The sequence below is a fragment of the Ictidomys tridecemlineatus genome, chromosome 1 (genome assembly GCF_052094955.1).
Source record: "Ictidomys tridecemlineatus isolate mIctTri1 chromosome 1, mIctTri1.hap1, whole genome shotgun sequence".
NCBI lineage: Eukaryota > Metazoa > Chordata > Mammalia > Rodentia > Sciuridae > Ictidomys > Ictidomys tridecemlineatus.
Window position 1 is genome coordinate 11199681 of NC_135477.1, and position 24373 is coordinate 11224053.

Here is a 24373-nt window from a genome sequence, read left to right on the forward strand (position 1 = left end):
CAGCCTGACTGTCACCTTGCTTATATCCCAGTGAGAGTCTCTGACTTCTGGCCTATACGTGTAAGAGAATAAATTTGTGTCATTTCAGGTCACTACATTTGTGGTAATTTGTTATAGCAGCCACAGGAAGCTAATACCTCTCCAACCCTCACACACGCACACACACACACACACACACACACACTTCTTCTGTCATCACTCCTGATATGACTTTTAATCAAATTTCAGTGTTACACTAATAAGGTTAAACATATTGCTCCCAAGTGACCCATGTAGTATCTATGCACTATCATTACCTTTTTTTTTTTAATCTGTTCTTTTTTTCTTCTTGGAGTTGATAATTGCCTTTTAAATTTTTTTTTTCTGTATACAATCATGCATTATTAATGAAAGGGACACATTCTGAGAAACACATTGTTAGGTAATTTTGTCATTTGTGTCTGTCACAGAGTGTGCTTACCAAACTAAGCTGATTACATCATCACCAGGCAATTTGCTACACTGTTCTATACGTGGTCTGTTTTGAACCAAAATATTTTACGTGCCACGTGACTGTACTTATGAATTCAGCCCTAAATACTTGGTCACATTCTATCAGGAACTTAGTAGCAAAGAGCAGAATGCTAAAGAGCAATTTGTTACAGGATGTCCATCAATTCCAGAGTCTTCAGGAGGGAGGGAGGAGATCTGGTTTGAAGGTTGAACATCCAGGGCAGAGCTAGGTGTCAGGGATGCCCAAGTCTCCATCCCTACATTCCCAGCAGGTTCAATGCCTCCACTGTCTTTTTCCTGAGAGTAGTTTCCCACTGACACCTGTTCTTTTCACGGTTTTCTCTACAAGTGAAATCTCTTGGGTGCCACCCATTGGTGGAGTTAAGGTCACATGCTCAGGCCTTTGCTTCAAAGGAGGCTGGGAAAGCCCAGTGTCATCTGGATTAGTTGCTCTTTAGGTCATCCTGGGAGCCACATTTTTCTGGATCTTCTTCTTTACCTCTCTTCTGGATTCCTCTTCTTCATTTTGGTGGAATATCTCTAAAAGCATTCTGAGGAAAGGTACAAGAGAGAGAATATTTTTGATCGATTGATTTTTTTTGTACCAGGGTTTGAACCCAGGGGTGGTTAACCACCCGAGCCACATCCCCATCCCTTTTTATATTTTATATAGAGACAGGGTCTCTCTAAGTTGCCAAGGGCCTTGCTAAGTCGCCAGGCTGGCATTGAACTTGCAGTCCTCCTGCCTGAGCCTTCCAGGCAGGCACCAACGCCCCTGGCAACATTTTTGGTTTTTCAAATCTGGATGTGTCTATTCTCCTCGATTCTTAGTCGATAGTTTAGCCGTTTGTCTAGAAAGAGGGTCCTAGATAGAAATATTTTTCCTTCAGAAAATTGCTCTCTTGTCTTTTAGCTTCTATTGGAGAGAAACTTGGACTCAGTTTAATCATCTCCTGCCTTTGAGCAGGCCTGTTCCCACCCACTGGGTTTCCTGGCTTCTTAATCTGAAAACTTGGGGCCTTCATCTTAAATTATTTCTTTGACGTTTTCTTCCCTTCTGTTTCTCTGGTCTCTCTTTCTGGGACATCTTATTTTGATGCTGGGCTTCTTGGGGGTTACCCTCTGATTTCTTCAGCTAGTTTTCTTGACCTTTGGTTCTGTTTGTGGGGAGATTTCGTCATCTTTCCAACTTCCAAGACCTTATTGAATATATTTTTAAAAATTTTCTGCTATTTTAAAGTTATTTTTGGTTGCATAGATGTTTCTCCTTCTTTCTTTTCTTTTTTCTTTCTTTTTTTTTTTAACATTTTGATTTCATGGATTCCTCTGGCCCAAATATTTTCTCTGCCTGCATAGTTTCTGTTTCCTGCACGTAGATGATTTTGGTCTGTCTTACATGTTAAAAGGGTTTCTTAGATATCATTTTATTCACACGTGTGTCCTAAAAGGCCGACTCTGCTCACATGAGTGCAGGCGTCAATGGCTTCACTCAAAGGCCGTGGTTTCTGAATCGTCCTGCACTTAAGAATCACCTGGGGAGGTTTTTATTTTATTTCATTTTTTGGTAGGGGGAGGTTTTAAAACGAGAAAACCTGGCTCTCTCCCGCTAATCAAATCAGAATCTCGGGCAGGGGGCTGTGGGACTGGTATTTTTTAAGGCACCCCAGGTGGTTCAAATTGCAGAGTGGAGACTCTTGCTCTAGGGTGATTTAGCTCAGCTGTGGGGAGACGAGCCTAACAAAAACCTAAGTTGACTCTGGGAACTTGTAACCGCACACGTCCAACCCCGTGTCCGATTTCCTCTCTTCTGAACGAGAAATGGTGGGAGCCAACGGAGAGTAACTGTAGGAAGTTGTGTTTCCCGACAGGAGTCAACTCTCAGGGACGTATTCCCCCAAGAAACGCACGACCAGTGTCCGTCCTTAGAGGGCATGAGGCAGATCCTTTGGCTGAGCTGCGTTTCTCCGGAGCAGGTCAGGTTACCCGGGAAGAATCTTCCAGGCCCTTGCTTTTGTTTTCACCAGCGTTCTGAGATCTGAGCCGGGGAAGGAGCCTGTGGGTCTCATAGCCATATTTAAGCTTTAACTCCATGTCCTGTTTTGGGCACAGCTCCTCCCTCCCGACAGGTCCTCGGTGTCCTTATGGCAGGCATGGATTCATGTCCACGGTCCCCCAGGGCCAGAGGGCGTTGGCCTGGGGAGAGGAGGAGGAATTAGGTCTGAGGCCTCCTGGGACCCCGCGCAGGTCTTCTCCCGTGTTAACCCCCCTGACACCCCCAGCCTGGGTCCCGGGTCTGCAGTCCCTCGGCTTCCCCTGCCCCAGCCTTCCTCGTCCATCAGGGGCCAGCCTCCGTGTGGCTGCTGGTTGTCACTCATCTTGTTCTTCTGTGTTTATTCCTTTGAAGGATCCCTTCTGGGGCTGGGTGTGGGGCTCAGTCGAGCAGTTGCTAGGACGTGCAAAGCCCTGGGTTCAGTTCCCAGCACACTCGTGCATAACAGGTGCACACCACCCCTAAAGGAACAGTGCTCCCCATGACCATAGGAAGAATTTGTCCCGTCGCTTTGTGTGACACAGAAGCTACTCAGATCTCGGGGATGGGCTCACTTACAATGGCCAAGTTAACTGTTCAGGTGTCGTTAACTTTCCACGAGGCATGAGCTTCACTGGGAGCCTTCCAGGGTGGTGGGCTGGTGAGAGAGAGAAGATTTTGCGGAGCATTGATGTGACAAACTTTTTAAAAGTGTCACCTTGTTTCCTTTTTAGCTCAGAAATGCAACGGACTGTTTCCTGGAGGGTGCGGAGGGCTGAGCTGAGGTCTGGGCTGCCCTCCTTGCTCCGTGGGTTCCCTCCGCCACGCTGCTGGAGCGTGTTCACAGATGGTCTCTCCAGGTGAGCTGGGCTGGTGCATTTGATTGGTTTCGAATAAGCATTGCTTCCCTTGTTGCCCGGTGCCAGACTCCTCGAGTCTCGGGGACGGGCTCAATTACAATATCAGATTAAAATTTTAATATCAATATTAAACCTGAACTGAGAAATTTGACTAAAATAAGAGAAAGCAGAGCATGCACGTGGGATTTCCAGGGAGGGGTCCTGAAGCAGCATGCACACAGTTCTGCTTTTTTACCAAGGCTTCCAGCAGCAGGAGGGGGGTTGGGCAGAGGGGCGAGGGCAGACTTTTTCCTGTTAAGAGACAGAGAGCAAATATCTGAGGCTTTGTGGGTCTGAGCTCTGGCCTAAGGCCTGTCATTCTTTGGATTGAAATCCCCTAGATTTCAGTCCTTTTGTTGAAGAGGCTGCGGGCTGGATTTGGTCAAGGGCCACAGTTTGGCCAACTCTGCGGTCACGTCACTGTGTATGGCCCTCACAGAGCCTCTCTCAGTCAAAGTATTATTTTATTTTCTGTTTCTCTGCCACAGTGTGAACCCCACAAGGGCCATGGTCTCCACTGTTTTATTCTCTGCCGTGTCGCTTAGGCCTAGCACTTTGCCCGGCACCAGGGGGCCGCTCCAGTACTGGCTGAAGGACACATGTGCCATCAACCCCAGTCTCATCTTGGTGACTCACCTGTGAATGGGGGGACCTTCCAGAACATGCATTCTGTGAGTCTGACTCCAGAGCAACGTGGGGACTTGTGTCCACCTGGCAGCTGTGTGAGGGCTCCCTAGACGTCCAGTGTGCGGCAGAGCCTGGCAGACAGGCCAGGGCTTCCCTCTCCCCTGCACCCTTCCCAGCATCAGGCCACCCTGATGGTGCTCACAGAGGGATTTTTCTGTAAAATGAGCCTGGCCCTCAATTCTTAGATGACAGTGTGTCGCCCCAGCTGCTCTCCAAAGAGGCATGATGGTCAGCTTGTTTAGTGGCTGGCAGAAGCACAGGCACTGGGCAATTGGGATTGACCCTGGCTGTGAACACTGTTTCCGGGCTGCTTCTCCACTGTGGCCCAGCCTATCCTCCACCTGGGCTGCTGCTTAGCACAAACAGCCTCCCTCTGTGTCCATGCTGATTCTTCCACCTGGACTGTCCTTCCCAAGCTCCTTTCCCTGGGCCTGGCAAACTCCTACGCATCCATCCAGACCCAACTGACCGCTAGCCCTCCGTGCCCCAGGCACGCTTGCTGCTCCTTTGTCTGCTTTCCCATCGTCCTTTAACCCTTCTCAGTTGTCAGACGTCTAATTGCCATTGACTTGGGTCTCTGTCCCCTCCGGCCTCACTCCTCGGGTCCGGCTTCTGAAAGTGCTCAGGAATGGCTTACAAGAATCGAGAGGATTTCAATCCATGGCAGGTTCCAGGGAGCCCGAGACCAGGCTCGCCTGACATTTCTTCTCCTGGGTGGTGACACTGGGCTTTATCACAGTTGCAAGTGGCATTTTTGAGAGCCTTGCACGAGGAGGGAGCTGGATGGCAGAACGGGGCAGCTGGCCCTTTAAGAGCTGGCACCTGTCCTAATGGTGCCTCAGGCCCATTGTGGCCATCTGGAGGAGGCAGAGCTGGGAGGCTCAGGGCAGGGACTCAGTGGGCTGAGTCCAGGCCAGGTGGTGGTGATGGGGACAGGCCTCAGCCTCAGGACATCAACCTGGTGGCAAGTCCTCACCTCTCGAGCCCTGGCTTCTGTCCCTTCCCACAGACGGGCTGTACCCCGATTCCCCCTGACGTCCCTTCCAGGGTCAGTGGCGATTTCCCTGAGGAAGGGTTGGTCATCAAATTGGATCCTCCTGCTGATCAAAATACCCGCAGCCTTCAATGCTGCCCTGCTGGGGGCCCTCCTCCTGCCCTTGTCACCTTCCCTCCTGGGACGCCTGTGCTGGGAGACAGGGCCATGGTGCCCTGCAACTCGGGGACAGCTGTGGCTTTGAGAAAGAGCTGTGATGACCACGTGTCACCCCAGCTGCTCTCCAGAGAGCTCCCCGCGCCCGCAGGTCTCAGTCCTATTGTTCAGTGAGGCTCAGAGGAGCGAGGGGTGTGCTGTGGGTGACCCCTCGGCCCATGTCTGAGGTCACCTTCAGACTGTTCCTGCACGCACCGGTGATTTCTGTGTCTCTGTGGGTGTTCTCTGACAGAGGGAGAGAGTGGCCTGTGCGCCTGGCTGGTGTGAGGTGCCAGAGAGTGACACCTGGAGCCCTCCTCAGATCCCCGTCCAAGGAGGGGGAAGGTGGGCAGGGGACACCACAGCTTCCATGCCCTCGGTGGGCACTGGGGTCCCACCAAAGCCCTGGGCTCCCTGTGGGCGAACCCCCCACGGAGGCACCGCCTACTCCCTCACTCTCATTGGCTCTCTTCCCGTCCCGTGGCACCGCCCACTCCCCTGCCTGTGCTGCCAGACCCTGTGTTGGAGTCCACCTCTGGGGAAGCCCGATGAAGATCCTTACCTGGAACCCACACCTGCCGAGTGGCCAGCCGAGCTCTGATGCTGCACGGCTGGCGCAAGCCCCTCACCACGCCGAGGTTCGTGGGCCAGTGGAAACTTGCTGGGTCTAGGCCAGAACTCGAGGCCACAGGGCCGAGGTTCTGGGTGTTCGTGGCCTCAACCTCTGACTTCAGTGCGGCCTGGATGATTGTCATTGGATGCAGAAAGCAAGACACCAAAGCTGCCTCTGGCCTTAGAGCAGGCTGTTGGCTGAAGGGGGAGAGAAGAGGTGGGACAGTGGGGAGGGGACCAGGGATGCCACTCACTGTCCTTGCCTCTGGTCACTCACATTTCTCCTTCCCAGGCTCACCCTCGGCCCCACGTGCCATCTTAGCCACGGCCTTCAGGGGCCATGAGCTTGGCAGGGAAGGGGGTCTTCTGGGGCAGGTAAGGCCAGATCCACCTCATAGCAGGCCCTGTGTGGACTGAAGGGCGTGGACATCCTGGTCCCTGACGGTCAGAAAGTGGCTTGGCAAACCACACTGGCTCTCCTGGAACAATTGTGAGCTATTTGAGGCTCAGGACGTTTCTGTTCTAAACTGAGGGCTATTGACTTCAAGTGTTTAGGGCAGCTCAAGGAGGGAGCTGGAGCCGTCCAAGGAGGATTCCTCCAGAAGGGGGAAGAGCACTTAGGTCCTGCAGGAAGCAGAGAGGACATCAAGTAGGGCACCTGAGGAGTCCGTTCAGGGAGGAGGGGTAGGGCAGGACCTCGGCACTGCAGCAAGGAGCACAGCAGCAGGGAGCAGAGCAGCAGGGAGCACAGCACCTACCACTCTGGTGGGAGGGGACAGGAAGGACAGTGCCTGGAGCTGGAGCAGGGTCCCTAGCCAGTGCTGCTGGCCAGGAGGCGAGGAGCCAGCCCCAGCCCATCTGTGGCTTTTCTGGGAGCAGCTTCTCTGACTACGCTCTCCAGCCTCTTGTGGAGGGTGCATGAACCCAACAGGGAGCTGGGGCCCTGGGGATAGGTCAGGCCCAGGGAATAGTGCTGGGCAGGGAAAGATGCAGTGGTCACAGGAGACCTCAACCCGAGGGGCTTCAGGGGATCCTGGTCTGCATTTGCACATGGCAGTGTCTGGCAGGAAAGCGGCAGCCGGTTTCTGTGGTTAGGCTGTCGCTGGTTTAATCAGCAAGTGTGCCAGCCTGGAAGCTCTGGGGACAGCTTTCCTTTGGACTGGGCCCCCCTTCTCCACCGAGAGCCACAGAACTGCCTGCATTTGGAGCCATCTCTTAGTTTGCCCCTTTGCTTGTGTTTCACTGACCTTGAAAGAGCCATTTCCAGGACAGTCACTAATGGACCTTCACATGATGACAATAAATATCCCGGCGCTCGGAAAGGAGAAAGGAGAAGCTGACTCTAGAGATGCTTCTTGTGCACCAAGGTCCTCTTACGAGGAGTGTTGTGACCAATTCCCCCAGACTTCCTCCGATGGCCCCTTCAATGCTGGAAATGATGCTGGGTTTAAAAGTCCTTAAACATTTGTGCAAAACCCATTTCACCCCATAGAGTAACGTAATGGCCGATAGCTTATTTGTTTTTATGTGCTTTCTGTGAACACAAAACACCAAGAGCGGATGGTGAGTTGGCCATGTCAATCAGTACCGGGTGGGAAAGATTCTGCTGGTGGATGCATTTGGAATGTTTATTGAGTTTTCTGAGACTTAAAAGATTCTGTAAACTAGGGAAGTGGGATTCCAGGCCCTGACTCAGGCTTATTTTCCCCCTCACCTGCCGACATGCTGCTGCAGCCCACCCGGGAACCCTGCCTGTGCAGATGGCCCGATATTCAGGTCTCCATCTGGGCCTGCCTAGTCCCTCCTAGCCAAAGGGTGGAAATGAATCCTCTTGCAGAGCCAGCCTCTCTACCCAACCTGGGAATAAGGAACAGGCTTAGCTAGCGGCCTGAGCAGTTGCCTAATGGCTGTGGGCAGCTGTGGTAAGCTTCCTCAGGATGGGGAGCCCCCTGGGGGTGGGCCAGCGGAGTTTTGAGCTGCCTCTGAGCCAGGTCTCCAGGTGCGCATGCAGGGTGGAGTTCCTGTGTGGTCTGAGAGCTGAGCTTAAGTGGAAAACCTTGTCCAGAGAGCCTCCTTGGAGGGCTGCAGCCTTCCTGAGCAGACCCCTACCTTCGGGTCTGGACTTGAGGACTTCTTAGTTACACTCTGGCTTTGGCCTCAGATTCCTCTGGAACCGGTTCATGGTGGGAGGTCCCTGCTGGTTCAGAGCACCCAAGGCTTCCAGGCTGTCCCCAAGGCACCCTGTGCCCCATCGTCATGATCTCCTCACCCCTCCAGATCCCTGTGAGTGGTCACGAGGGCAGTTCATCTGGGGCTGCTGATAACCAGGGTCTGGCCCCTCTGCTTGTCCCATGCCTTCAGACCCCTGCCTGAGCCACCCCCTTGGAGGAACAGTGTCCACCCCACCTGAGCTGGTTTGCTGTTGCTGTACAAATGGCTACAAACAGGGGTTCAAAATAACACAGGCGTTACTTCGCGTTTCAGGAGGTCAGAGGTTGACAGGGCCCCGGGCAGCCCTGGGCTCACAGTGTCGCTGAGCAGGGCTCTAGGGGAGAATTGCTTCCTCACTTTCTCTGGCCTTGGAGGCCACCTGTGTCCCTTGGTGCTGGCCTCTTTGTCCATCCTCAAGGGCAGGGAGTCGAGTCTGCTTGGTGCCTCTCCTGTGGCTGCTCCCTTCTGCCACCTTTTCCATTTTTAAGGACTCGTGGAGTTGGACGGGGTCTGCCCTGGTTTCCTTTCCCAAACACACGTTGAAGCCCGATGGCCACCGTGGTGGGGTTAGGAGGTGACAGGCCGTTGAGAGGGAGTTAGCCTTGGTCTGGCAAGTTGTCTGTGGGACTGGATCAGTGGGTGTAGAGCGAGCCCCTCTCCAGGCTTTGCCTCCTCTGCACAGGCCTGTGCCCTTCTGCTCTCCACCATGAACTGAAGCAGCACGAGGCTCTCACTGGAGCCCGAGAAGGTGCTGCAGCCAGGCTCTGGGGCTTCCAGCCCCCAAACTATATTCCTTGGCAGTCGCCCAGTCTCGGGGATGGTGTTACGGCAACTAAAAACGGCCCCAGAGAGGACTCATTCAGATAATCCAGTCTCATCACCCGTCTCAGGTCCAGGTCATGAAAGGCAACACTGGCAGCCTCGGGAAGGAGAGCAGGCACTTTGGGGGGCCATCATTCAGCCGACCACCCCACCCTGCTCACTCGAAGGGTTGAGCAGGGGCCACGGCACCTTTCCTCTGGGCCTTGCTCAGGTGCTGGAGAGGGGCTTCTCTTTGCAGCCCTCCTGTGGCTGCCCGCTCTCTGCTCCACAGCCCCTCGCATATTTTGTCATGCAGAGTGGCAGTGCTCTGTGGTAGGTCTCCTCTCTCTGAGTCCCTAGTGTCCATGGGGTGAAAAGCGAGCCCTCAGGCTGACCCTGGGGCCCTGAGCAGCTCCAGGCTGTTAGCAGAACAGAGAGAGTCACCAGGGACTCTGACAGGAGCCGGGTGGCCATCCTGGTCACACCTGCGTGAATCCTTCCCTTTGATCCTTGGGAAATAAGCACGGATCATCGTCCCATTTTACAGGTGAGAAATTAGAGGCTCTGAGGGGTTCATGACTGCTCAGTCTCCAAGGGGAAGTGACAGCAAATTCTATGGGGCCTCCTCGCTGCCTCTTAGCCCCTCTCCCCGTTTTGCTCAGTCAATAAAATTTTTAAAATATTTATTTTTTAGTTATAGTTGGACACAAGACCTTTATTTGTTCGTTTTTATGTGGTGCTGAGGATCGAACCCAGGACCTTGCATGTGTGAGGTGAGCGCTTTATCGCTGAGCCACAACCCCAGCCCCCTGCTCAGTCAATCTTTACTCCACAAACTGCCTTTGGGGGTTGAATTATGTCCCTTACCCCACCCTAAATTTAGAGGTTCTATCCTAACTGCCACTGTCACAGAACGTGGCTTCGTTTGGAGATAGGACCATTGCAGGTGGAACTGGTAAAGATGAGGCCATTCTGGATCAGAATGGACCTTATAAAGGGGGCAGTTGGACAGAGATCCACCAAGGAGAGCTGATGAAGATGCAGGTAGAAATGGGGTGACATTTCTCCAAGCCAAGGAATGTCACTTACTGCCATCGACAGCCAGAAGCAAGGAAAGAGGTTGGAACAACCCCCCACCAGCTCCATCCCCAGCCTCAGAGGATCTGTGACTTAGGATTTCTGGCCTCCTGAACTAAGACAGTACACTTCTATTGTTCAACCTTCCAGGTTGTGGTACTCTGTTATGGCAGACCTAGGACATAAGACACTGCTCCTCATACAGTGGTCCAGTCCTCAGGGATCTCTGGAGCCCAGCTGAGCTGGCCCTTCTGAGCCTCTCTCTCCCTTCTCCTCTCCTCTGTGGCTCCAGCCACCCCAGCCTTCTACATGCCCACAGTTGCTTTAAGGGGCCATGAGAGCCTTACAATTCACTGCATGTAAAGCGTGCAATTTGATGGGTTTTGACACATGTAGATACCCATGCAACTGCCACCCCTATCAAGATAATAAGCAGACCGGTCACCCTTAAAGTTTGCTGAGGCCCCCACTGCCTCACCTCCCATCACTGTCACTCTAGACGAGTTTGCATTTTCTGCATCTGTCAGTGCTCTTCCTGTTTTGTGAACTGGACTATTTGCAGTTTCTGGAAATATCCCTGCCCTCCTGCCACAGGGTCCGGCCTTCCCTGTTTCTACCATCCTGCCCCCCACCTGGTTAACATCCCTCAGGGCAGCAGTTTCTCAGAAGCCTCCCAGGCCTCCTGGCTGCAGGCCCCTAGGATATACTTTGCTGCATCCTCCTCTGACGCTTAGCAAGGTGTAAGTGCATGGTGCATAGCTGATTAATGCCCAGCCGGCCATCAGCCTCTGCTCTGGGCTGTGATGGATTCTGCTCATCACTACCTCTGGCACCTGGAAAGTGCAGAGCACAGAGGGGGCAACTGGTGGACAAAGGCACACCAATGGGAACAGAAGCGGCAGCTCAAGAGCTGGAGCCTGCAGTCAGCCTGCCCAGGCCAACCTGCTGCCTGGCCCAGGGATCTCAGGTGAGATCTTATGCCTCCTGCCCATGCTTCTCTCTCCTCGTCTTTGAAATGGGTGCCATAACAGTGCCTGCCTCCCTGGGTTGTTGTGAGGTCTACAGGAGGAGATGTGCACAAGGAATTTCCAAAGATGGTGCTTGATCGATAATAGTCAGACACACATCTTGAGGGTTGCAAAGGAAAATGACAGACCTGCCGCCAGGAGCTAAGTTTGTCATCCTTCTGAACGATGGGCCACAGGCTATTCCCCCTCCTCTTGCTAACAAGCTGCGTAGTTACGAGCCTCTTGGTGGCTCAGTAATGCTGGAGAATTCAGAGCAGGGCTTAATCCCTCATGTGAGCCTGGTTCTGGCCCAGTGTTGGGGTTTCATCAGTAGCCTGCAGTGCTGTATTCTCCTTAAGTTCTCTCCTGGGAACTCGGCCTGGATTCATTTGTGCAGATGTTTGTGCAGGGGGCCCACGAATCATGGCTCTGCAGGGCCTGATGGAAGGCAGAGTGGACAGGTGGGCAGCTGTAGCTATGGGGGCTGGGTTCCCAAGCAACGTGACATCAGCAGTATCCCCTTGGTCTCCAGTAGGACAAGGTTTAGGCTGAGGAAAGATGAGGACTGGCTCTTGGGTGTAGTGATCTACTCGGGCTGATGTGGTCATGGCCATCTACAGGAGCTGTGAAGACAAGGGCAGGGGGTGTTGGCCTCTGAGGAAACTGGGTAGATGTTGGACTAGGCCTTAGTGAAGTTTGGATTCAAGGTGCATCTCCAAACATCGTGGTCTATGTGAACGGCTGCCCTCTTGTGTTAGTTCTCTTTGTGTTGCTATGACCAAATACCTGACAAGAACAATTTAGAGCAGGAGAAGTTTATTTTGGGTCCTGGTTTCAGAGGTTTAGTCCCTGCTGGGCTGATTCTATTGCTCTGGACCTCAGGTGAGGCAGAGCATGATAGGAGAAGAGCATGATGAAAGAGCATTGCTCACCCCATGGTGGCCAGGAAACAGAGAAGGAGGGGAAAGGGCCACAGGGAAGATGAACCTTCAAGGGTACAACCCCAGTGACCTACCTCCTTCAGCCATGACCCACCTGCTCACTGTTCCCACCCAGTCAGTCCATTGTAGTTTGAACTGATTAGGTCACAGCTCTCATAGTCCAATCATTCCGCCTCTGACCGTTCTTGCATTATCACAGGTGTTTGGGGGTCACCAAACCATAACCATCTGCTCCCAGACCCCCAAACCCCATGTTCATCTCACAATGCAAAATGAATCTAGTCCATCTGCAAGCGTCCCCATAGTCTTAACATTCGGGCATGGCCCGAAAGTCCAAGTCCAATGTCTCCTTTTAGACTCAAACTCTTGACTGTGAGCCCCTGTAAAAATCAAAAGCAAATTACATACATCAAGTATATTATGGCATAGAGTCAAGATTTCCATCCCCAAAGGGAGAAATTGGGGCATAGAAAGAAGGGATGGGATCAAAGCAAGACTGAAACCCAGCCAGGTCAGCGTTAGGTCTCCTAGCTGCATGCTCAGCATCTGGAGCGTGGTGGTGAGATGCTCTCTCCACAGGTTTGTGCAGCTCTGCCCCTGTGGTCTTGCTGATTGCACGGGCGCTCTCTTATCCTGCCTCACTCCATATCCAGAAGCTTCTCTTGGCAGAAAGCCTGTGTTACTGATATTTCTTAATTCCTGGGATCTCCATTCCACCTTTGGCTTCACCTTCATGACTTCATGCTATGAAGCCGGGTGACCCACCTCTCAGGAGCTGCCCACTTTGCCTGTTCTTCTTTTCAAAGGACTTCCTTCGAAATCTCTGTGGAAGCCTCTATACTTCAGCATCCTGCATTCCTATAGAACCAGCCCCATTTCATGACACCAAGGTCTGCTACCTGCTTGAGCAGTAGCAACTGGCCTCCCCTAAAACTATGGCTGACGTGGGCCTCTGAGTGCCTGGGTGGCTGAATGCAGTGGTCAGTCCTGGGGAAACAACTTTCTGGGGACTCCATGTGAGCAGGGTGCATCCGAGATCTCTTAAAGAAGTCTGAGCCTGTGATGGGCGTGGTCTTGTTAATTCCTGAAATGTCCTCAAGTCGTCTTTCCTATTATCTCTGTGCCAAGTGCTTAACATCTCTTTAGTGGCTGTATTCTCTTCCACAACCATACCCCATACCTTCTTCGGTTCCAGGTTTACATGCTTTTTTTTTTTTTTTTTTTTTTTTGCCAAACTGCAAGTTTTAAAAATTTTCTTCTGTTTTCAGCTCCCAATTCTCATAATAAACCTGGAAAAAAACCTGCCAGCAAAATCTGTGCCACTAACTGAATGCTGTGGTGTCTTAAAATTTCCTCCACCAGGTTATGAGCCTTATTCACTCTTACCCAAAGTCTCAGGACATGGGCAAAATGTAGACAAGTTCTTTGTCAGATGTAACACAAATGGCCTCCAGTCCAGTTCCCAGCAGAGTCCTCATTTCCCTCTAAAACCTCAGGAGCACAGTCTTTATTATCTTCATTCCTCTCGCATTCTGGTCTTTTGAACTCCCACCAGAATCGCTCGTTAAGCTCTGCTTACAACATTCTAAGGCTTCTCCGTCCTGCATCTCCAAACTTTCCCTGCAAACCATTTCCCGGGCTTGGAACCACTCAGTCAGATTAGTCATGGCAACTACCCCACTTCTTAGTACCAATTTCTGTGTTAGTCACCTTTGTGTCACTGTGACCGAACTACCTAACGAGGACAACTTAGAGGATGAGATGTTTATTTTGGCTTGTGGTTTTGAAGATTTAGTCCATGGTGGGCTGACACCTTTGCAGAACATCATGGTAGAAGAGTGCTGCAGAGGAAAGATGCTTACCTCACAGTGGCCAGGAAGTAGGGAGAGGGGCAGGGGTCACAGAGGAGAAGCAGTCTTTCAGGGCACCCCCAGTGCCGCACCTTCTCCAGCCAGTCCCCCTGCCTTCAGTTACCACACAATCCATTCAAACTAGGATGGACTGACGAGGCTTTAGCTCTCAAATCTGATCATTTCACTTCTAAATATTCCTGTATGAACCCAGGAGCTTTTGGGGGACACCTCATATCGTAACCACAATGCCCTAATGTTGTTCAGTACACGACTTGTAAGGTGGTTCATGGCTACCCTGTGTGGGCTGCGGGTTTGTGGATGAGTGTTTTAGGGTAAGTGCTCAGATCCTTGGGAGGAGGGAAGTGCTGTGATCTGTGGGCAGAGCAGAGTGGCACAGCCCGGCTCTTCCTAAAGCATCCGCAGGACCTCAGCTCTCCGGGCGCCTCCACTCTTTCATCTGTGTAGACATGCCTCGCTCCCTGCACAGCGGGACTGGGGGCCTGTGTGAGCTGGACTTTGTAGAATTTCCACTCGCTGCTGAGGGGAAGGATAAGCGTTGCTCTAGTGTCTGATCCAGATGTGAGTTGTAGGTCCCTGAGTAACAGCTGTCCCTGGGAAATGCTCCCAAGCTGTCACTGCTTCTTCATAGGATTTGGGTTCTCTGGGGCCTCCTGGGGTCTAGGGCCAGCAGGAAAGAACTAGAGCCCTGCTTGCTGGGTACGGGCTCGGGAGAGCCCCGAGGGTGGGGAGTCACCTGTTTGCCTCCTGTTCCCGGGGATTCTTCAGTTGGAGGGGGTCAGGGCAGGCTGGCTGCTGCAGGCTCTGAGCCATCTGGCAGGTGTTTATGGAGACCCAGGAGGCATGCCACTCTGTGTCCCCAGGCCTCACTGATGCACACTGACAGTGGGCCTGGGGACACAGAAGGGCTGGCACAGGTTTGCTGCTGCCTCCTGTGCTATCTGAAAGAGGGGGACAGTGGTTTGTGGATCAGTTTCTGCCCACTGATACTAGCCAGAGTGGGGTTTGGATTCCTACTCTGTCTCTGATCGGCACTGTGGCCTCGGGAGAACTGCCAGACCTCCCTGGACTTCAGTTTCTCAGTGCTAAGGTGCTGTGTATGACCAGCACCCTGGAGAGACGAGAACAGAAAAGCGCCCACACGGGACCTGCTTGGGACACTCATGTTTTTGTTTTTGTTTTGTTGTTTTGGTACCAGGGCTTGAACCCCAGGGGCATTTAACTACTGAGCCACATCCCTCAGTGACAGGGTCCTCACTAAGTTGCTTAGGGGCTTGCTAAGTTGTTGAGGCTGGCTTTGAACTCACAATCCTCCTGACTCGGCCTCCTGAGCTGCTGGGATTACAGGTGTGCCCCATTGTACCTGGCTCAATAATGGTTTTAGCCAGGCAGGGTCTTGGGCTTCTAAGAGCCCTGCAGGGCCTGGGAACAGGGTATGGCCCCCCATGTCCCTGGGGCCTCTGGGCTGTGGGCTCCTCTGTCTATTATGTGCCCTTGCCCTTCACAGTCAGGATAGGATGAGGGTGAAGAGCCACCTGTTTGTCCTAGGATGTTAGATTTCACTTTATTTTTTGGAGGGGGAAAAAAAAAAGTCATAAAAATTCTTAGAACAAAGCTGAATAAATCCAAGACTTACATAAATGTCATAGTCCCCAAATACCAGATTCACACAGAGAAAGCTCCAGACATAGACCTGGGTACCCCAGAGTGCCCCCAGCTGCATTCCTTGGGCTCCATTCTTTCTCCTGATGCTCAACCAGACCCACGGAGCGGCCGGCAGCATTCCTGCCAACTGCCACCAGCTGGCCGGGGTCTCGGTGTTATTTGCAGAAATAGCAGAGTGATGATCACCGAGGCCTTTCGTCTCCTGGGATGAGTCACGTGGCTGGAGCCTGCACCTGGGCTCATGACAGATGAGCACTGGGAGCCGCATCCCAGAGCCTTCTGGGCGGCTCACACAGCCTGGGAGTGGGCTGGCTCATTCCTGGGTGCTGTGGTGTGGCCAGGAAGCACCTTTCTCATTGGATACCTTAACTCCGGATCTGAGGGAGTTCATGGAAAGTGTCAGGCACGGGTTGGGCATGTGGGAAGGAGACCCAGGGCTTTGAGGCTTATGTTTGAGGCTGTCCCTCCTTAGACCAGCCAGGGTGAGGTTCCTGCATTGACACCACCAGCCCCACCCTAAGTGGGAACTTGAGCTGGTCCCAGGGACGGTGGGAAGCTAGTTTCAAAGAAATGCAGCCTGTCCCCTCTGGAGCAATTAAGGGAAGGACTACCAAAGGCAGGGACCCTCAGGGCAGCGGGGTAATTTATGCAGAACCCCTTCCCTCTGTCCTGCTTCTGGAGCCTTCACGGCTGCTCTCAGAAACTCGGCCCTGCTCTGTCCCCAACGCCACACCCTCTCTGAAAACCCACCTGCTGTTCTTCCCCCTCCTCCCCTCTCCTGATTCAGCACCTGGCAGATCCCCTTTCTACTCACCGCCGTTTGTCACCCCACTTCGCATGGCAAGGACCCCTGAACCGAGCTGGTGAAGAGAGTGTTCTTTTTAGGGTGGGGTGGAGAGGGTGCTGACTGCGTGGAAACTCATTTAAGTCATATGCATTATTGGGAGGCAGGTTTTCAACTCCTGGGCTTAAATGATCCTCCGGCCTCAGCCTCCCGGGCAGCTGGGATGAGAGGCCTGTGCCGCTGTGCTTGGCTTTATTACTTAATATAATTTTACTTTATCGTCTCAGGTTTATCCTAATCATCCACACAGGATCACCTGGTGAGGTCCATACTAGCACCCCAATTACAGAGGAGGAAACTGAGGCACATGGAGGTGTTTTATTCTCAGCCACTCACTCGAATGAGGGGAGCACCTAACTCGGGGCTCCCTCCAGCTGCATCTGGAGGAGGGCACTGGGCACGTCCCCCCTCCTGCCGCCTCTCCCAGCTGCTGCCAGCCCCCGTGTTTGCTCACAGCCACCCTCCTGTGTCCTCCATGGTTGGCGCTGCCCCCTGTGCTGCCCGCGGGGACTGTAGGTGCCCTGGGCCTGGGCTGTACGCCGTGGGTCTTGGTCTGCTCTTGCTGCCAGGAGGGGTGCATGTGCATCCGAGTAGTGGTGCCTGCCGGCGATGGCTGCTGACCCGAAAGCCACCGTGTCGGCAGAGCATGAGCCCAGGAGGCCCAGAGCACACTGCGGTCACTAACTCGAGGCCACTGGTGGTTAAGTTGCCCATTGGCACATTTCTCAACCATGGGGGACAGGCCATCAGCTCCAGGATCCTGCTTTCCAGGGCCCCTGGGCAGTTCCCCAGGAAGTTTGCTGTGTCTTCATAGGACCCCTCCCGGGAGGCTGCAGGACAGGTGGCCCTGCTCTGGCCCTGGCTGTCTGGGTGTTTTTAGAGGTTGAATCAATTCCATCCCTTCTAAGTCCCCAAGGCTCGGGGAGAGGATGCCTGTCCCGGCCCCCTTCAGCTGCCTCCAATGGGAGATGGTGCCCTGACCAGGGGACAAAGATGGATGAATCTCGGGTGCACCCCCTGCCGTCTTGCTCAGGTTGGCCCCTGACCCGACAAGGAAGTGGGTGTGTGGTTTTTCCATGCCACACAGCTTCATGGGGACATAAAAAGAAGTCCCCAGGTTTACCCTTGCACTAAGTGTGCATGCTCCTAGGGCTGAGAGATACTCAAAGTGACCCTCCTGGAATTTCAGTGGAATTTCTTGGCAGAGCTCATCTTGGGAAGGGGGGACAGTGGGAGACGTGGAGGCAGGGTGGAGGCTGGGATTCTCTGGTGTCTCACGGTGTAAAGGCCATTCTTCTTCCTTTCCCGGAACTCCCAAGTCCACCTTCACATGAGACGTCCCTGTCTGTAGGGCTGAGTATAGCTTTTCCGCTGACCCCTGCCCGATGAGGACAAGAATACCACCTGGAAAGGGCCCTGAGGTGGGGGTCAAGTGCTGTACACATTCTGCCCCCCACAGTCCTATGTGGGAGGCCCTCTTCCTTTCTGCGTTTTCCGCGTGTGGAAGCTGAAGCCCAGAGAGGCTGTTTAACAGCCCGCTGCCACACAGCTGGAAATCAGTGGAGTCAGGATTCAAATCCAATTTTCCAGCCTGAAATATGGCTGTGGATCAGGGTGTTTCCTTGGCTGCCACTGGCTTCTGTCTCTTGTTGTTGTTTCTGTTCTCCAAGTTCCTCTAAAGACCCTCACTGTCTTCTGGCTTCTAAGCCACTGTCTACAGGCTTCCCAGGCTGGAATGTCCTTTTACCTGGCTAACTCCCACCTGTTCCCAGGACCTGGCCGAGTGACTGCCTCCTCCAGGAAGCTCTCCCTGATCAGCCCAGCCCCAAAGTCCAGGCTGGTTCTTCTTGTGGTGCTCCAAAGTCTTCCTGGGTCACCGGCCAGTACCAACTGTAACTGGCGCTCTACATGCATCTTGAGGACAGGGGTTGCTCCTATGTTTGATAAATGTCATGGGTTGGCTATATGGTGTCCCCTAAAAGCTCATGTGTGTGAGACAGTGCAAGAGTGTTCAGAGGCGAAATGATTAGGTTATGAAAGGTGTGGCCTGATCAATGGTTTCATCCCCTGACATGGATTAACTGGGTGGTAACTGGAGACAGGTGGGGTGTGCCTGGAGGAGGTGGGCATTGGGGGGTGGCTTTGGGATGTACATTTTGTCCCCGGTGAACGGACTTCTCCCTCCCTCTCTGCTTCCTGATGGCCACGTCCTGAGCGGCTTTCCTCCTCCACACCCTCTGCCATGTTCGGCCTTATCTGGGGCCCAGAGCCATGGAGTCGGCTGTCTGTGGACCAAGACCTCTGAGACGGGGAGTCCCAAATAGACGTTGCCTTCTCTAAAATTGTTCTCTCCTGGTCCTTTGGTCACAAAGTGCTGACAAAAGTGTCTGAAAACAGTGACTGAAGGAATGGGCTTCTCGCTGCAGGGTCTGGAATGGTCAGCCGTCTGTTTCTGGTGGGCGGGGAGCTCTGGGTTCTGGAGTGCCATGCCTCCTCTCCTCCCTGTGCCTCAGCCTCTCCTCTGGAGTTGGAGGAGAGTCGGACTCCATGCTCATGTCACTGTGGCAAGGCCTATGTGAGCGGATCGGGTGGAGCACTGGAACAGCCAGGCCCTGGGCCACCATTACTGTTCTGTCGGGTGCTTTTCACACTGTGGGTCGGGGGATGTCGCTGCCCGGGGCTGACCGACTTCTCTCTCGGGCACCACTCTCTTCCAGAATGATTCAGCAGGTGAAATCTGACTTCTTTTTTGAGGAGCCACATCATTCTCTTACCAAGGACATTCAGTGAGGTGGCAATGCCAGCTGATTGTGTGTGGGGTCGGGGCGGGGGCAGGGGGAGGACACGGGGAGGGGACACGAGGGTATGGACAGAGGAGGTGCCTGGAGTTCATGTGCAAAGTGGGACCGGGAGTGCACTGCTCCTGCTGCCCATGTGTCAGGACTCTAGAGTGGCCCTGAGATCTGAAGAGGCCACAGTGGGGAAATGCATCCTCCCTGGGTGACGGTGACTGTGAACTCCCACAAGCCAGGCTTCCTTGTTCCTTTACCACTGTACTCCACTCTGCAGAAACCAGTCCCACCAGAGACTCCACGAGAAGGCTGTCTGGTCGTATAAGTGTGGACAGCCATTCCCGCATCCCTTCCAGGACACTCACAAAGCACATCAGTACATTCGAGGCCCTGGCGAATCCCACATTAAGGAGGTCCGTGCGTCGTGAGCGAGCCATGATGTTAACCCAGATGTCTTTCCACACTGTCAGAATTTATTGACAACCATAAATTCACCAGCTGAAACGGGTTCACCTTCATCCGTTACGACTCACCAGGCGTCAGCGGGTCACTTGGTAGTCATCAGCCAGACAATCACAGGTTCTTTTATTCAAGCCTTAATTACTGATGCCAATAGCACTCCAACCCCACATCCCACTTTACACCAGGATATATATAGAGACGACAGGAAAGCTAAGAGTGGGTTAGGGTGGCCACAGGGTTTCAGGGGGTTTCCCTAGAAGCCGAGGCACAGAGCAGCCACACAGGCAGAAGAGTCGCTGTTGTGCTCAGATAAGATCACAGCCACGGAAGCTGTTGGAGTGGGGAACTTATTCTAGGCCAGGTCTGGAAGGCATGAAGGCGGGCAGTTTGGGCGGATGATTTCAGAGTGGACAATGTCAAGCAGGGAGACTGAGCTGATCTGAAGCCTGGGGACAGAGGCAGAGGTCCACTGCCTGCAGACCTTGTGACACACTCACTGGACGGTCTGATAACAACAGGTCCATGTGTGCTGCCACAGCTAATCTTGGGGTGCTCCTTTTATGGGTCTCAGGTGACGGGTTGCTTCATTTGGTGGTCTGTTGTGCTTGATAAGATCATGGGCCTGTCTTTCTGATATAGGGTTGATACCCTCATGCTTCTCTGTGCTCCTGACCGAGTTGGATAAGTTCACAGGTGGTCATTTTCATGAGTACAATTTGTCAATTTGTCATTTTGTGCCTTATGGTTGTGCTAGGCAGATGGTTGCTTATTAGTCCAAACAAAGCGTAGAGTCGTTCTATCTTGGAACTTGGGACCCAAAATGGAGTAACTTGTGAAACACTACTGGTTTATAAAACTGAGTCGCTTGGGGTTAGGCACAGCCTGGAAGCTGCTGTTCTGTTCACCACAGAGTAACTTGGAGCAGGGCGCAGCCTGCCCCTTGCTCTGTTTAACTCCGTCCTTTCTCCGCTCACTTGGACACGGACCCTTTTCGCATGATGGTTTCTATGTCAACCTGTCTACATTCCCGTAGTTCCAGATACACTTTGGGAAATATTCATTAGGGTTGAATCTACTTTTTGAGGTTTAAAAAATTAGATAAACTCTATATTAGTGTCCTAGAGCTGTTAGGACAAGGTGCTAGGAGATGGTGGCTCAAAACAGCAGAAATGGCTCACAGCTCAGGGTGCTTCAAGCCCCCAATCCAGGTGTCGGCAGGGCCCTGCTCCCTCTGCCTCTTTTTGGGGGAGGACCCTTCCTTGTCCTTCCAGCTGCAGTGGCAGCTTGCAGCCTTGGAGTTCCTGGGCAGCGTCATCCACTCTGCCTCTGTCTCCACGAGGCCTTCTTCCCTGTGTCTGTCTCTGGGTCTCTTCCTGCAAAGACACCAGTCATGTTGGTTAAGGATCCAATACTGCAGTATGACCTCATCTTAGCTAGTGACGTCTCCAGCATCCTGTGTCTAAGTGAGGTCACATCCTGAGGTAGTGGGGAATACAGTTCAATCCTGAACAAAAATCCTTCCCAGGCAGCTGGCTCTGGGCTGGGAGTTCACTGTAACCAGTCAGAAGGGTGATTTTTCCGTCTTCTAAGACCTGGCAGTGATGTCATCCATGCCATAATTGGCATTTATTGAGTGTCTGCTGCATGCAGTCACTGAGCAAAGTGCTTTACAGACATCATCTCATGAATCTCACGGGGTTTGGTTATTATCCCTGTTTGGTAGACAAGGGGCAGGGCAGGTGGCCCGGCCAGGCCCTGTCCTGCTTGGATGCCGGGCAGCTTCAGGTGGACCTGAGGAGCCAGGCTTCGGGCGAGGTCCTGCACTCCCCCAGGAGCCTCTTCCATTGCCCACTCTGTTTTGTCCTCATATTTTATTGGCCATTTGGGTTTGATCCTTAGTGAGTTTATGTTCTGTTCTTTGCTCCTCTCTCCTTCCTCCTCCTCCTCTCTTTTCTTTCTTTCTTTTCTGTTGGTGCATTATAATCATACATAATAGTGGATTAATTGGGACACGATAATACATGCACATGACGTGATGTGATCGATCTCCCAGCACCCCCTCTTTCTCTTTTTCTAGGACTTGTGTTTGCAGATAGTTTGGGGGGGGTCCAGTGGTATTTTCCTTCCACTTGGACTAGCATTGTTTGTCAAGCAAATGTCCTTTCCCATTCAGTGGCCGCTAGTTCACTTTTATTGGGGGGCAGGGGTACAACAGGGAAAGCTCCACGGAGCAGTTGGGATTTCAGAGGCTGCAGGAGTGTTAGGATGCAGGCGGGGTAACGGGGGGATGGAAGGGAGTCGTGGACAGAGGCTCTGAGGAGAAGGGGCCTGCCTCAGCGAACCAGGCTACACGGGGTTAATACATGGTGGGACACCCCTGAACTACAGTCTCTAGCTGAGGTAGGGTCAGGGCTGCAGGCCTATGTTCACCGAGAGTGGTCTCAAGGGATGTCACTGGGGTGCTGAGGGGGAGGCAGAGCACACAGCCTGGGAACTGGGGAGAGGAGCCAGTGGGATCCCCCAGCGGCTGGAGAAGAAGGCAGGAAACAGCACTGTGCGCTTGGTGTGGGCCACAGGTGTAGCGGCTGCTGGTGGTGCCCTGCCCATCCCCTTGGGACTCGCCTTCTGTGCAGCAGATGGATCTTCCAGAAACACCTGCTACTCCACCTGGGCACGTGCCCACTCTATTCCCAGTGTCGCCAATAAAGCTAATTAACGTGGCTTCCTCCCTCCCTCACCCTCATACTGGGATTGAACCTAGGGCCTTGCTCATGCTAGGCATGCCCTCCACCACTGAGCTCTATATCCTCAGGCCCCTAATTGAAGTTAATTAATGAAGGAGAGGTCTGAGTAGTTGGCCACCAGGAGGACTTAACATTGGAGGTTGTCAGCAGCAGAAACTCAACTCCAGTGTAAACCAAGGAAATCCTGGCACAGGAACTGAAAAGTTCTCGCGATGCTACAGCTGGATGCGTTGCTGTATCCAGGGGCTCAGACCTAGGCGTGGATCTCTCCACCGCTTAGCTCCGCTTTTTCTTGCAGCTGGTTTCATGCTCAGAGCGGCATGTTCACCACATGGTGCCCCTACAAAGCATCCTGCCAGCTAGCCACCGGATCAAAACGGTCATGCCTCCTGCCGGTCGCGGTGGATCCTAGCAACTGTGGAGGTTGAGGCAGGGGAACTGCGAGTTGCAGGCCAGCCTCAGCAACTCAGCAAGACCCTGTCTCTCCCACCCAATCGTGCCTCACTCTGTCCTGAGTAAAGGACAGACATCCAGACTAATCTTTGTGGCAGAGACGGGGAGAAGCAAGCTGATTGGCCAAGTCAGGTTCTGGAGGCTCAGTAGCTTGAAAGAGGTGGTCTGAGAATGGGGGTGTTGCCTCACTGGGCAAGTTGGGTTGGGTTTCCTGGGGAGAGGCACAGTGAGCAGGAAACAGGTGGGTAGGTGGGGAGGACAGATATCAGAGAATAGAATGATGGACAGAAGAATTCCGGCATGTAGCCCCAGGGCAGAGGGAAAGACAATTTAGATGACTTTCTTATGAGAAAGGAGAAAGTAAGGGTTGAGAGAGAGAGAGAGAGAGAGAGAGAGAGAGAGAGAGAGAGAGAGAGAGAGAGAGAGAGATTGATTTTGTTCTGAGTTTAAAACTTTTTATTTTGAAGTAACTTTAGATTGACGCAAACATTGCAAAGATACAGAGAATCCCTACGTGCCCTGATTCAGTTACTGTCTTCTGTAGCCCTGAGGTGTTCATCAAAACTCGGGAATCAACACTGGTATGTCAGCCACCACTGGGAACTAAACTAGGGACTTGATTCAGATGCCCCCAGTTTTTCCACGATGTGCACTTGAGCTCCAGGATGCTGGGTGGCTTTTAGTTGTCACACCTCCTTGGTCTCCTCTGGTCCGCTACAGCTCCTCCCCTTTCCCAGCCTCTCCTTTTCTGGACTTTTTTGAAGAAGAGTGATCAGGTATTTCACAGAATGTTCCTCAATTTGGGTTTCCCTGATGTTTTCTCACATACAAAGGAGATTATAGATTTTGGGGGGGAAAATCACCACCTGTGGCTAGGCATATGATATGGTCTGAATAGTGTCCCCCCAAAAACCTATAATGTTGAAACCCAGCCCTGCTGTGAGGTTGTATTTGGAGACAGGGCCTTTATAGGAGTAACTAAGGTTAAATGAGGTTGTAGGGGTTGGGCCCTAACCCAGTGGGACTGGCATTCTTATAAGAAGGGAAGAGATACCAGAGTCTTTTCCTACCCCTCACTGTGGGTGGGGATGCCCCAACCCAGCTCGCTGCCGGTGATGTTACTAGGCGATCGCATGGTCCAGGTGCTGCCCGCACATCTCTCTTTGATGAAGTCACGTTTTTTCTCTTGCCATACTCCGTTTGTAATGCAGGGGCTTGGGGTGAGTTTTGCCCCAGGAAGGGAATGGCAAACGCCTCTCTGCCCTCCTCTGTTCTTGCTCTTCTGAGGGCCAGGGCCATCTGCTGTCAAATGCTAGACTAGACACAAGCCTGTGCTCTCTGGCATTTTCCAGGAAGGTTGGTGGCGGCTGCTTGTGGTAAAGGGTTCCGAGTATTGGGTGCATCCTTCTCCCATGATGGGGAGATGGGGTGGCACTCTTCATAGGACCACGGTGGTTTTGACTGCTGGTTTGGGGCTCAGGCTGTGCACATCTGTTTTCTACTTGGGAAACCTGGGCCTAAGCCAGATGTGGTTCATCTTTCTGGAGAGAGCTGGAGCATCCTCAGCAGTAAAAGATCTACTCGCAGGAGCCAGGAA

The 24373-nt window shown here is 52.8% G+C and overlaps 1 protein-coding gene across 14 annotated transcripts in view; it reads left to right on the forward strand.

Moving 5' to 3' along the window:
* Eif3a (eukaryotic translation initiation factor 3 subunit A) overlaps positions 1–24373 on the forward strand; it is a 177096-nt gene that overhangs the window by 72939 nt on the left and 79784 nt on the right. For 11 of the 14 annotated variants that reach the window (XM_078041357.1, XM_078041840.1, XM_078041312.1 and 8 more), the window contains one exon: positions 3256–3381. The gene's annotated coding sequence lies outside the window, so the exon portion shown is untranslated. Of the gene's footprint in view, positions 1–2360; positions 2466–3255; positions 3382–24373 lie in introns of all 14 variants that reach the window. The other 3 variants (XM_078041471.1, XM_078041519.1, XM_078041799.1) reach the window with 1 other exon arrangement.